This window comes from Pimephales promelas, chromosome 23 (assembly GCF_988280905.1).
Source record: "Pimephales promelas chromosome 23, fPimPro1.hap1.1, whole genome shotgun sequence".
NCBI classification, from domain to species: Eukaryota; Metazoa; Chordata; class Actinopteri; order Cypriniformes; family Leuciscidae; genus Pimephales; species Pimephales promelas.
Genome location: NC_142791.1, coordinates 17,472,524 through 17,484,942, shown reverse-complemented (window position 1 = coordinate 17,484,942; position 12,419 = coordinate 17,472,524). Strand labels below are relative to the sequence as shown.

Below are 12,419 nucleotides of genomic sequence, written 5' to 3'. Positions count from 1 at the left end.
TTCAGTGCTGCTATAATGGCATTACATACTTTAATGGCAGTAGAAGGAACCAGCAGCAAATCTCTCACAAGCTCATGTGCTTAATAGTATGCACTTAGTCTGATAACTTATTCAACTACTGGAGGAACACGTATGCAAAGACATAATATGCAGACATGCTCTGAACAAACGTCAGTACTGAATATAGAATACCATGAGAAATATGTGGATAATATGGAAATATGATGACCTTGTGGATAAAACATTTGAACAACACTCACTCTCCATCTTTTGTTGGGAGGAGACATTTGTCCGCCATCCCCACAATGGTGACATACACACTCTGTTCAGCAGAAGATACTTCATTTCACTTCAACAATAGACCAACAAAAAACCAAGGTGAAGAAAATTTCTGGAGTGGTGAATTAAGTCTTCTGGGTTTTGATGTCATCCTCACTCCATTGGCCTTTGAATTGGCTTTTTAAATGTTATTATATTATTGTCTGAGGTCAACTTATGACGTTCGCTGGTTTTTATATTCAAAAACATCAACATGAATAAGTAATTGGCTATTTTCTACCCTAGTTTTCAGCCTAGCTCAAAAACGCTCGGATTTTATGGGTGTCCCGCATTGAAGACTTGGAAGTAAACGCCCACTGCTGTGAGTGGATAACAGTTTTGCATATTATAATGAGTTTCAACTCACTCGTCAGTGCACGTGGGTTTTTTTTTCCAAATTGTTCCGTGTAAATTAGTCCGTGTATTGCATCATTCCTGTCGGATCCAATATAGACCGCACAGCACTGTTTTTTATCTTAATCGGTCTGCAAATCCAGTCTTATTTACAAAACAATCCTCAGTGAAATGAAGCGAACAAATGGACAATGTTTTACCTCATCAGCTGGATCGTCATTAAAAATAAAGTTTAACCATGTATTCCTATTGAAATCCAGAGGAAGCATATGCAGCGACTGTCTTCTTCCATAACCAGGCTCTGCACAATATTCTGTATAGCTCGTTAGCTGGATCCGGTTTGTCATCACGAGGTAGGCATCTATCTATATTTAGCTATGCATGTAATGCGGGAATCGGTGGGCGGGGCTAAACCGGCCGTATTGAAGTAGGCGTTGATCTTCTTCTGCGGGGGTGGTGTTTTATCCTCTTTGACGTCATAGTTCCTCACTTTTGCTGAGGCTGGTGTCAATAAAAGCTTTTATTGGACTAACAAGGACGTTTTCAGTTCTGATGCTAATATGATGACCTCTTAGATGTCAAAAGCTCAAAGAAAATTAGATTTCTCAGTTCATCACCCCTTTAAAGTACCACCGTTTCCATGATAACGCAATGTCCAATTTCAAAACAGTTTTCACGTGATGAATTGTGAGTGTTTAAAGGGTTAGTTCACCCAAAAATGAAAATTAAGTCATTAATTACTCACCCCCATGCTGTACCAACCCCGTAAGACCTTCGTTCGTCTTCGGAACACAAATGAAGATATTTTTGATTAAATTTGAGAGCTGTATAACTACCACATTGGCTCCTGAGGGACTGCCTCTTGACGGCCCAGAAAGTCAATGAAGAAAATGTTTAAATATCCCAAGTGACTACCGTGGCTCAACTATATGTTTATCAAGCGACGCGAATACTTTTTGTGCGAAAAAACAATAAAAAATAACGAGTTTATTCGACTATTTCTTTTCTTCCTTGTAGGCCAGAACGAGACTTCCTTATAGATTTCCACGACGCATGCGCGAGAATTGCGATCTGAAGTAGTGTAAGCTGTTGTACGCAGATCGCAAATCTCGCGCATGCGTCGTGGAAATCTATAAGGAAGTCTCGTTCTGGCCTACAAGGAAGAAAAGAAATAGTCGAATAAACTCGTTATTTTTTATTGTTTTTTCGCACAAAAAGTATTCGCGTCGCTTGATAAACTTATAGTTGAGCCACGGTAGTCACTTGGGATATTTAAACATTTTCTTCATTGACTTTCTGGGCCGTCAAGAGGCAGTCCCTTAGGAGCCAATGTGGTAGTTATACAGCTCTCAAATTTAATCAAAAATATCTTTATTTGTGTTCCGAAGACGAACGAAGGTCTTACGGGGTTGGTACAGCATGGGGGTGAGTAATTAATGACTTAATTTTCATTTTTGGGTGAACTAACCCTTTAAGATTTCGAATGAAACCTAATTTATGTCCCTCTACCGGGACACTAAGGCCCCGTCCACACTATTGCGTTTTCGTTTAAAAACGGAGAATTAAAACGAATACGATCTCCGTCCACACCAGCGTTTTATCTGCGTATTAGAATTGATCTCCGTCCACATTAAAACGCAGATCACGTGACCATTCACCAACACTGGGCATGCGCGCGCCAGTGTAAACAGTGGTTGGCGAATCAGGGAAGGATAAGTCATGACTGATAACACCCAATCATAGAGCTGAGCGGGAGCCTCCGCGTCATCGTTTGTAAACTCCTCCGTTTTGTCTCGTCCACACTAAAACGCCCTCCGGAGATTCAAAACGCAAAACGCAGCTGCGGCGTTTCTAAACTTCTCCGTTTTAGGTCTTCGTTTTTCCCGTTTTAGTGTGGACGGGAGGTGCAAACGTAGCAAAAGGTCTCCGTTTTTAAACGAAAACGCAGTAGTGTGGACGGGGCCTAAGAGTTAACAGCCTATAAACAAAACACACTTTAAATCAAGCTGTTCAAAAGACTCCATTAAGCCAGGAACATCATGTTTTTTTAGAGCATCACTCCAAACTTCTAATGAAACTAGAGGCTATGCTGATCTACAAGCACAAATGTGTCTGAAGTGAGCTGATGGATCATGGGAAGACTTGCCCAGTGACATGATGAAGCCACATTCCTCTGGACACTTTCCCACACAAACAGGAACTCTTCCGTCGCTCTTCCGTCAAGTGTCGGTCTTCTATTCAGCTATCTAAGAAAAGCAGCTGCCGTGTCTCTCTAACACACAAACACCATCTGCTACAGCACACACCAGCTCTCCTCACACTCACACACAACGCTGCACATCACCGCTCTGGCTAACAGACATGAGGCCGTCAGTGCAGGCAATTTCTCAAAGCATCAGAGACATGCCTTCTATATAAGGGTGTAACAATATATCATGTCACAATATATCGCAAAACTGCAACAATATGCATCATGGATAGTGACAATGTGTTTTGTGTACAGTTCACAGAGTTTTAGACCACGGCACACGTTGTGTGATTATTCAGGCAGTTTAGGACACCGCACAAGATTTGTCTCAACACAGAAAACATTTCATCACTAGATAGACTTTTTTTTGTTTATTGAAAGTGTAGTTTATGTCATCTGAATGTGTGTAAAGCTTTTTAGAGAAGATAAGGTAACATTATTTCAGCACAATTCACAACCAGTGGTAGTTCAGAAAAAAAACTTCAGTCTTCCGACCGTTACCATCGCGTATTCTCATATTCAGTCAACTCTATTCAATATGCGCGAGGGAGGGAGGGAAGGAGAGAGAGAGAGAGCAAGACAGTTGAAGACGCTGAGAGTGCGCTGCTCGTTCTCTCAGTTTAACAAGCAGCAGTCAGTCATCTACATCACTCACCGGTCAAATAAGGGTTTGGTGGGACAAAAATACGCCTTAGTAAGGCAGACAGCGTGCAAGTTCAAGTCTTCTTGCTCTTGATGTTTCAATTGACAGGACTTGTGCTTGTATACGTTCGTGCAATAACAAACATCCCCGCCCCCGCACACAGAAAATGATATCGGCCTGTTCACATCGGCCCTATTTTGATATCGTAACGATACCAATGTGTAAATGGTATTAAAAAAGATATTATATTGGCGGCCGATATATAATGCATCACTAATTACCATAATAATACCATTGAAACAAGCTTGTTCAAAAACTTCCATGATGACTATGAATGAAGATCTACTTATAATTCAATACCAAAAAGTAACGCAATTGAAAAAAAGTGTTTTATGTTGCTGTTTTTCATTATTATTTGATTAACACACTGCAACATGGTAAACTCTTAAAACCTAATTGTATTGTAGCATATTTTCTAGAATAGACTGGAATTAATTCACAAAGAATAATTCTCTAAACCTGTCAAGAGCTCAGCAGTTTCTCCATTCACACATATGCAGATTAAGATGACCATGCCCAGCTGCTTTCACAAACATGTGCTCAGACTGCAGTTATTTTTGGCAATCCTAAATTTTCAAAAATCCAGACACTCGACGCCACTCACTTTGTGTAAACCAGTCCAGTCTAAGCAGCCAATGCTCATGTTTGCAGATGTGCAAGACCATCAACACACATCACACGTCATCAACTGTTATTACGTCAACTTATGTTCATCCACTGTTTAAGAGTCAGATATGCTGATAAATTCGGATGTTGTTAGAAAAAGGCTTTACACAAGGCTGTGTCCCATGCAGAATTTAATCAAATGTAATCAAATTAACTGTCCATTGTATCCAATGACAAAAAATACTTCAAAATGAAATCTTGTATCACCTGTACTAGTTGCAAATGCAATGCGATCTGAATCTCTTCTGAAGTGTCTTAGCCAAAAGATTTGAAGAATGTATAGGGAAAGAGGAAAGTCTTAGGATCCCATAAGCCCCTTTTCCACCAAAGCATTTTGAGAGCCGGTTCGGAGCTGGTACCTGTGCGCGAACCAGTTCTTTGTGTTTTGACAGCCAAAGAACCGGCCAGGAGAACTGGTTCCAAAGCAGCACCAACTTTGCTGGACTAGAACCATTCTTTTAGCATGTCATGTTTACGTCGGGGGCTGGGGCGGGTTTAGATGTGTTCTAAACATCGCAAAGCCAGGAGAAACTGCAGAAACAAAGTTTTTGATTTTATTTAAGAAAACAGTCACGATATAGAACAAATAAATGGAAAGAAAAAAGACACAAGACAGGGGTACATAACTTATCAGAAAAGATTACATATCAAACGAAAAGATTAAAAGACATATTTCAATTGTTTTTAAAGTTTTCTTGGTAAACGAGTTAGAGATAATCCCAAAGCAATATACTTGCAAGCGTTTCTAGCGCCGTGCACAGTGACGTAACGACGTCGTTCCCTGGGCGCTCTAGTCAGTGGAAAAACAAACAGGTTCTGAACAGGTTCGCAAGTTGAACCAACTCCGAACCAACTTTGAACCAGCATCAGTTCTGAACCAGTTCTTGTTTTGGTGGAAAAGGGGTAATAGAGGAGGTGGATTATTGCAGCGAGAAGCATTGTGGATTTATAAATTGAATAAAGAATTCGATTAGTCTGATTTCCTATAATGAGATGTAGAGATATTTGAATTACTACATGTTTTGTATCGATTTCAGAAAATAAATCAAATATTCGGATTGTAATGACAATGTATTCCTTCAATCAAGGTCTTCCACTGCTGTGTATTTGATGTGGTTACCTGGACGGATGCTTCAGCACTTTTAATTGGTCTAATTAGTTCATTTTTTGATTGTGCGATCCTCTGTTATTGTACTTAGTGGAAAATTGTGTCTGTATTTATTAGGGCTGGGTAATAAATATCGATTTCTCGATATTAATCGATTCTCATTTTTTACGAACCGATATCGATTCTTAAATCTCAAGAATCGATTAGTCATCCTGTTTCATTTGAATGAATGGAACATTGTATCAAGGCTGTGCGCATCCAAAAATCGCAATAATCTTTGTACTTTGTTACTATTGATATGAAACAAAGTCTCAAATTACGTTATTTTCTTTAGAAATTTCAAAACATAAATAACGTTTTGGCGCTGTGGCATGAGATCGCTCTGGCTCAGCTCAAGAGAAGCAGCAGCGCTGATCTCTCTTCCGGCTTAATAATTCCAGTTACAGCGCAAAATAAACATGAATGAGCATCTGAAAGTGTGTTAAAAGATAGAGTACAACTTATTGAAATCTGGATCATGTCACATTGATTCGCTAAATCAGCGTTTCAACCGTGGAAAGACGTCAGTTAAATAGCTTGTAATCAATGTCATGTATCGTCATATTTACCTCAGAAAACCCACATAAACTCATTAGTCAGCTAGAAAAAATAACTCCAGAGAGGAGCATTTTGCTTAATATATACACCATATTACATATGCATTATAATCTTCTTTATGTTCTTCAATATTTAATGCATATTTGAATAAATCTGGCAAGTTTTTATGACAGCCACCATTTAAATGCTTATATTTCATATAATCTTATTATTATAAAAATAAATAAAAGTGTAATTTAAGTGTTTGTATAGCTACAAAACAGTTAATTATTACCTTCATATTAGGCTAATAAAGCCTAGTAGGCTACAACTAGACTCCCATAGTTTACAGCATTAGTTAAGAGATTTGATTTTCTTGAGAAAATTTGCCATTTATTGTAACTGATATCCAAAATAATCAATATTGAATCGAAATCGAATCGAATTGTGAAATTTGTGTCAATACCCAGCCCTAGTATTTATGTACTATTGTCATTTTTTTTTCCATTTTATGCCATCTATATCTTTATGGGCTCTGTATCTGGACTTCTCGTCTTCTTCCTTTGCTGCTATAATGTGTCATCATGCAAGTTTAAAATCTCATGTTACCATCAGTCAACAGCAAACATCCTTCAGATCACTATTCAACAACAACAACAACAAAAAAAAAATCACTTTATGGCAATAGTGCCAGCTATTCATTTGATATCTACTTATGATGTTTCAAGCTAATTTAGCTTCACTTGACAGAATGGCTAGTACGTGTGTGTCTCAGCCTTCTCCAAGACGATTGTTCACTGTCAATTTAATGGGGTTAATTGGCATTACAAGACATTCCAGCCAATGAATTCATCAGCATTATGGATTAAGTAGACTGTGTCACTGTTTTAGAGGCTGAGGCAATAGTATTGGCCTCCAAATGATTTCTCTTGCCACTGGAATAACAGACCAAGTTGCTTTGACCAAATATGGCTGCTTCCAAATACTGGCAGGAGAAACAAACTAGCGGTCCAGAATCAGATCTCCTAAACGGGAGCGAGTGTAGGCCACCTCGCGAGTGCTTGTGTGTAAATCCAGCACCTGTCACCTATGCATATGGCCAAACATGTTCCAGCATTTACTACACCAATCTGTGGGAATCGTACAATTAGTGTAACTGATTTCATCAATGATTAAATGCAAAAAGACAGCATGGCTGACCGACTGTTAAAAAGACACAATAACGGTTGCCGCTAGATCTTTAACTTTAAAGTATAAAGACATGCTCCACTGTGAATGTGGAGCCATTGCTCATGTGTGTGTTGATTCGAGTGTTACTGTAGTTCTTCCCCAGGGAATGACGGAGCACATCCTGTTCTTCCAGAAGAATTCAGCACAAGTCTCTTGAGTAAGTTACCATGTTACTATATAATTACTATGGAGTTTCTTTGCTTAAAGTCCCCCTGTGGTGACAATCCAGCTTTTAATGTTGCTTATATGTCTAACTAATGTGCATTAAGACAAACCATGAGTAAATTCATCAGTCGACAGCATTGCTGAGAATTTTCTGCTTAAACTGCAGTGAACCAAAGACGGTGAAACACGGTGTGAAATCGCTGGTGTTTCTGACGTCACAAATTAACTTGTAACCAATCGGATCAACGTGTGATCGTCAACGGACGATCTCTGAGCTGAGCGAGTGGAGACGGGGCTCATTTACATATTCATAGAACCGTGTACTAAATGAGGGTGTTGAGTATTCAAGGGTATTCAAGACATTTTAAGTCATGAAGAATTTTTAATATGTAATTTTGGTGATGAGTTTTAAAGGATAAAATGACTACAGGGGACTTTAAAGGACTGAAATCTTGGTTAAAGGATACTTCATCCTAATATGAAAAACCCATGCACACAAAAGAAAAAGGATGTACTGGTCACTCTTTTACATTTAGTGGAAGTGAAAAGGAGCTTCAAAATAACCACACACACACACACACACACACACACACACACACACACACACACACACACACACACACACACATAAAAGATGTCAAGGTATAATACAAGTAGTTCAAATGACTTAGTGTGCTCAACGGACTGAAATTAGCCAATTAGGGTTTCAGTCACGTGATTAAGATGACGCGCAGAATTCAGATGGAGGGCAGGGAGTGAGAAGCTCAATGGTCGAGATGGAGGAAAGTCCGTACTGTACTACTTTACACGCTATTACAAGAGAAAGAAATAAACAAAAAATTCAAACATATGTTGGACGTGATGTTTACGTTATGAAGAGGAGCGATTTTTCAACTGAATTGAAATATTTTCCTGCCATCGAGGCGGTAGATATCAGCAACTACCTCGTCTTTGAGACATAGTTTGACTTTACAAAGTTCAGAAACGTTACACGTTACACAGTCACTTAAGTTGTATTAACTCACCTTTGAAGAAGTGATCACTAACGTTACACACACGCATTTTTCCATTCGGCTCCTCCCGACCGCAGACATAGGTTTGCAAGCCATTTTTCCAGAGTTTTTCGATCAATTTCTTGCATTTTCCCCCCTTATGAACAACAACTTTTGGTACACGATAAAAACTCCTAGTGGTTTGATCGATTCAAGTAACCATAAATGACTCAAAACACAGGCATTTTGAGTTTGTCATAGTGCTTTCTTAATACACCAAATCACTTCCTGCCCTCCATTTGTATTTCACGCCATGGCAACGCAGTGGCGTGCCGTCATATGAAAACAAGCTATGCATCAATATTTGCAATAATGATAATGCCACATGAGCAACATCATCACTGACAACTTCATGACCAATCGCAGCGCAGAAACTCTGATTAATATATGACAGCCACAGCGGGAATGATTATTATTCACCCTCCAAACCCAAAAGACTTTTGTTCATCCTTGAAACAAAAATGAATGAAAAGTCCAAGTCAAATTAAGTCCATTCACAAAAAACTTTAAAGCATCATAAAGACATCGTAAAAGTAATCCCTTAATTCAAGTCACAAATAAACACTGATAAAACACATTAAATATCGCTTGCTTGACGCAAAGGATGAATGAAAGTTATGGTTTTGAACAACATGAGTGTGATTAAATGAGGACAGGATGTCCATTTTTGGGTGAACTGTCCCTTTAAGACATCCCACTCAGTCTTAAACCATGGAGACCGTTGTGAAGCGTCCGACTGTGGGCTGATCAGAATTATCTGGACGAACAGGTCATCATGTACATGTCTCTACACCCTCTCAGACCCTGAACACAAAGACTGCCTTCATTCCTCTGAAGCCCACCACAGCACTGCCCCAAGTGCCTTCAATGGCAGGCTTGTTGCACTGTGGGGTGAGTGAGGAGAAACACACTGCTGCCCGCATGGAGCCCGTCTGCACACAGCAGTCACTGCACTGAGAGTGTGTGTATGTGTGAGAGTGAGTGTGTGAGAGAGTGTATGTGTGAGAGTGAGTGAGTGAGAGTGAGTGAGTGAGTGAGTGAGTGAGTGAGTGAAGCCCCTTTCACACAGTGCGTTGATCCCGGGAAATTGCCAGAACGCCTTCTGTGTGAACACAAACACGACCTGAGATTGATACTGGCATTGATGCCAATTACTATGTCCCGGGTTGGGGACCTAGTAACATTGCCGGAATCAGTCCTGGAACACGCGCTGTGTGAACAAAAGCCAGGACCAATGCCGTAAGGGGTGTGTCATATGACGCTCGTGCCATTGCGAGTCTCTGTAGCTCTTAGAAGAAAGTTTGTGTTCGTCATCAACAAATAAAGGACGAACAAATGTCTGCAAACTGGACCAAAGCAGAGACCAGGAGCTCCTCACTATCCGCGATGAGATCGTTCACCAGCTTTGTGGAACAGTATGTGCGTGTACATGTTTTCGACGCATGCGTTACACGTCTCATCCTGATGTCATGTGTCTTTACGGGATCTTTAAGGGTTGTGTGTGAACGCACTCACAGATCCAGGCAAATCACTGGCAGTGTGAATGAATAAACCGAAATCAAACAATGCCGGGTCACATTATCCGTCTATTTTCCGGAATCTCTGTGTGAAAGGGGATTGAGTGTGTGAGAGAGTGAGTGAGTGTGTGCTGCTGTTTAATAAAGAACACCACAGAGCAGACATGTCTTATGTTTTAATGAGGACAACAACAATACCAGGAAACATATGGAGGCATCCTTGTCCAGAGCGGCACAAGACACGCTCAACACTTTCTCATATCTGACATGAATTTCTAAAGTCTCTACATTAACAATGTTGCTGAAAACCAAAAGGTTGTTTGACTCGATCTACTGCACGCCGCCTTTCTTCTCGATAGTTTATACTTTTTAGCAAGTAAAAGGCCTTTTAGTTTAATTGTCATTTGATGTGTCTTTTTGCTGTGAAATCTTTATTGATATTTACATAAGATTCACTTTTATATTGTTCTCAGGATTTCAAGATGAACAGAAGCCACATTTACCTAGTTATCCATCATTTATTATTATTTTTTAGAAGAAAAAAAAAACATGTTAAAATGTGAATGTGAGTCAATCTTTTAAGCAACTTTGATCATAAATCTAAGCATTGAAACATCATCTTACTGGCAGACATGATAACTGATGCATTTTATGCAAGTAGTGCATGATTTACACCACAAGATTTCAGAATTTCTTAATTTTTGACCATATAAATAACTGTACCATATTTTGCATATGAATTAATGGATTTTTGTCTCCTTAGGAGCGAGTTTCATATCCTCGCTAATATGAACCATGAAAGCCTGATGCATCACATTTGATACAAAACATACAACAAATGTTTGATTGTCATTTAGATTGTCTAAAGATTTATTAAAAATTTGAATTTCAAAGCATTTTTTAAGCATTATTCCACGTCAGGTGTGGGATCTTGGTGTGGGAACTTTTAACCCATTTACTACTTCACAAATGATCGGGTTGTCCAAACAAGAACTGTGACTCTGAGATGTAAATGAACTGAATGCTCTTTCAAGCACTAAAACACACACACACACACACACACACACACACACACGGCTGCTCAGAGCAGAAGCCTTTGGCTCATTCCCTCAGTGTCATCAACATGCTGACAGAACTAGTGCAATATCTTCCGCAGAATATGAGAGAATAATGAGGTTCAATCCTGGATAGAATGAGAAACAACTTCAGTAATCGCATGCAAATGCTTCTTCCTGCAGTTTGCAAGTCTCTCTCTCTCTCTCACACACACACACACACACCACACCCGATGTGAGCTCAGTTATGCCCTGCCTGAGGGCGCATATTCCTCAGCCCTACTTCCTCTATCAACACACACTTCACATCTCACACACACTGCAGAAGAGAAGCATCAAACCAACACAACTCCAAAGTCAACATAAGCATATGGAATAAACTGACATGTTAGTGTGTTTAGGCATGATTCCCATTAGAAACATGACAGGGATAACTGCCCATCATCATCTGTGCACTGAAGTGATGAGCGCGTCCACGCGAAATCTCTGTAGGCCGCGCGCTTTCACTGAAGTTTTACAGTTACAGTCTCTCTCGCGCTCTTCATTCCTTCCGTGACGTGCGTCTGTTACACTTTACACAAATGTAGGCCAAAATCAATCACTTATGGGAACTACCAAAAGTAACGTTAACTACTTTAATAGCGCTTTTTCAGAGTCAGACGCCCCACCTTGGTTTCTTCCGTTATACAAGAATCGAGCATATTCACCCGAGTCTCTCAGAGGAAAAAAAGTCAACGTTTATGTGCTAAGGTCGCGTCTAAAGACTTATTCACCGCGTCTCAAGAACAACCGTCGAAATAAGTCCTTTAAAAAGTCCAAATCTCGTTTAACGCCTCAATTCAGCGTGGTATTGTTTATCATATCTTGAGTTTTAAATATCTTCGCATCGGAAGGAAACTTCCCACCCTTGAAAAAGTTTAGCAGCTTTAGCTCAAGTCTGTCAAGTTAGGAAAGGGAAGAGGTTTTTGTTCTTACCTCGGGTTTCTTCGATCTCTAGTTGTCCACCTTCGGACAATAACCAATATTTTACCAACCCCTGTCCCAGTGTCCCCCAGTAGAAGGTCCCCGTTGAGTAAACGCTGGTGTGTGTAACGTTAATGTCAGAAGTGATTTCTGCACCGTTGCTCTGAGGCGGTGGGTTAAACTCCACCCTGCAGCGCGCACGCGCACACGTCACTGCTTCACAGATTTAGGACTCTCTGAAATTATTTGTTTACGTTTTTAATGTGCCTTGATTAAATGGCTTTACTACGTTTGGAACACGAGTCAAGACCCAATGTAATGTAAGTAATTTAGATCTAAAAAACTGAAACACTTTAAAAAAAAAAAAAAAGGCCTATATAACGAGGATAAACATTTTCTTTTTAAAGGGATTGAATTATTCAGAGGAATTTAAAGTTTTTTCAGTCGAATAATTGGCCTACTGC

At 39.7% G+C, this 12,419-nt stretch overlaps 1 protein-coding gene across 2 annotated transcripts in view; it reads right to left on the bottom strand.

Annotated features, from left to right (window-relative positions):
- The window catches only part of tln1 (talin 1), a 113,103-nt gene extending 100,976 nt beyond the window's left edge, over nucleotides 1-12,127 (bottom strand). For both annotated transcript variants that reach the window (XM_089126421.1, XM_039677036.2), the window contains exon 1: nucleotides 11,968-12,127. The gene's annotated coding sequence lies outside the window, so the exon portion shown is untranslated. The remainder of the gene's footprint in view (nucleotides 1-11,967) is intronic.
- Between the last annotated feature and the right edge of the window lie 292 nt (nucleotides 12,128-12,419).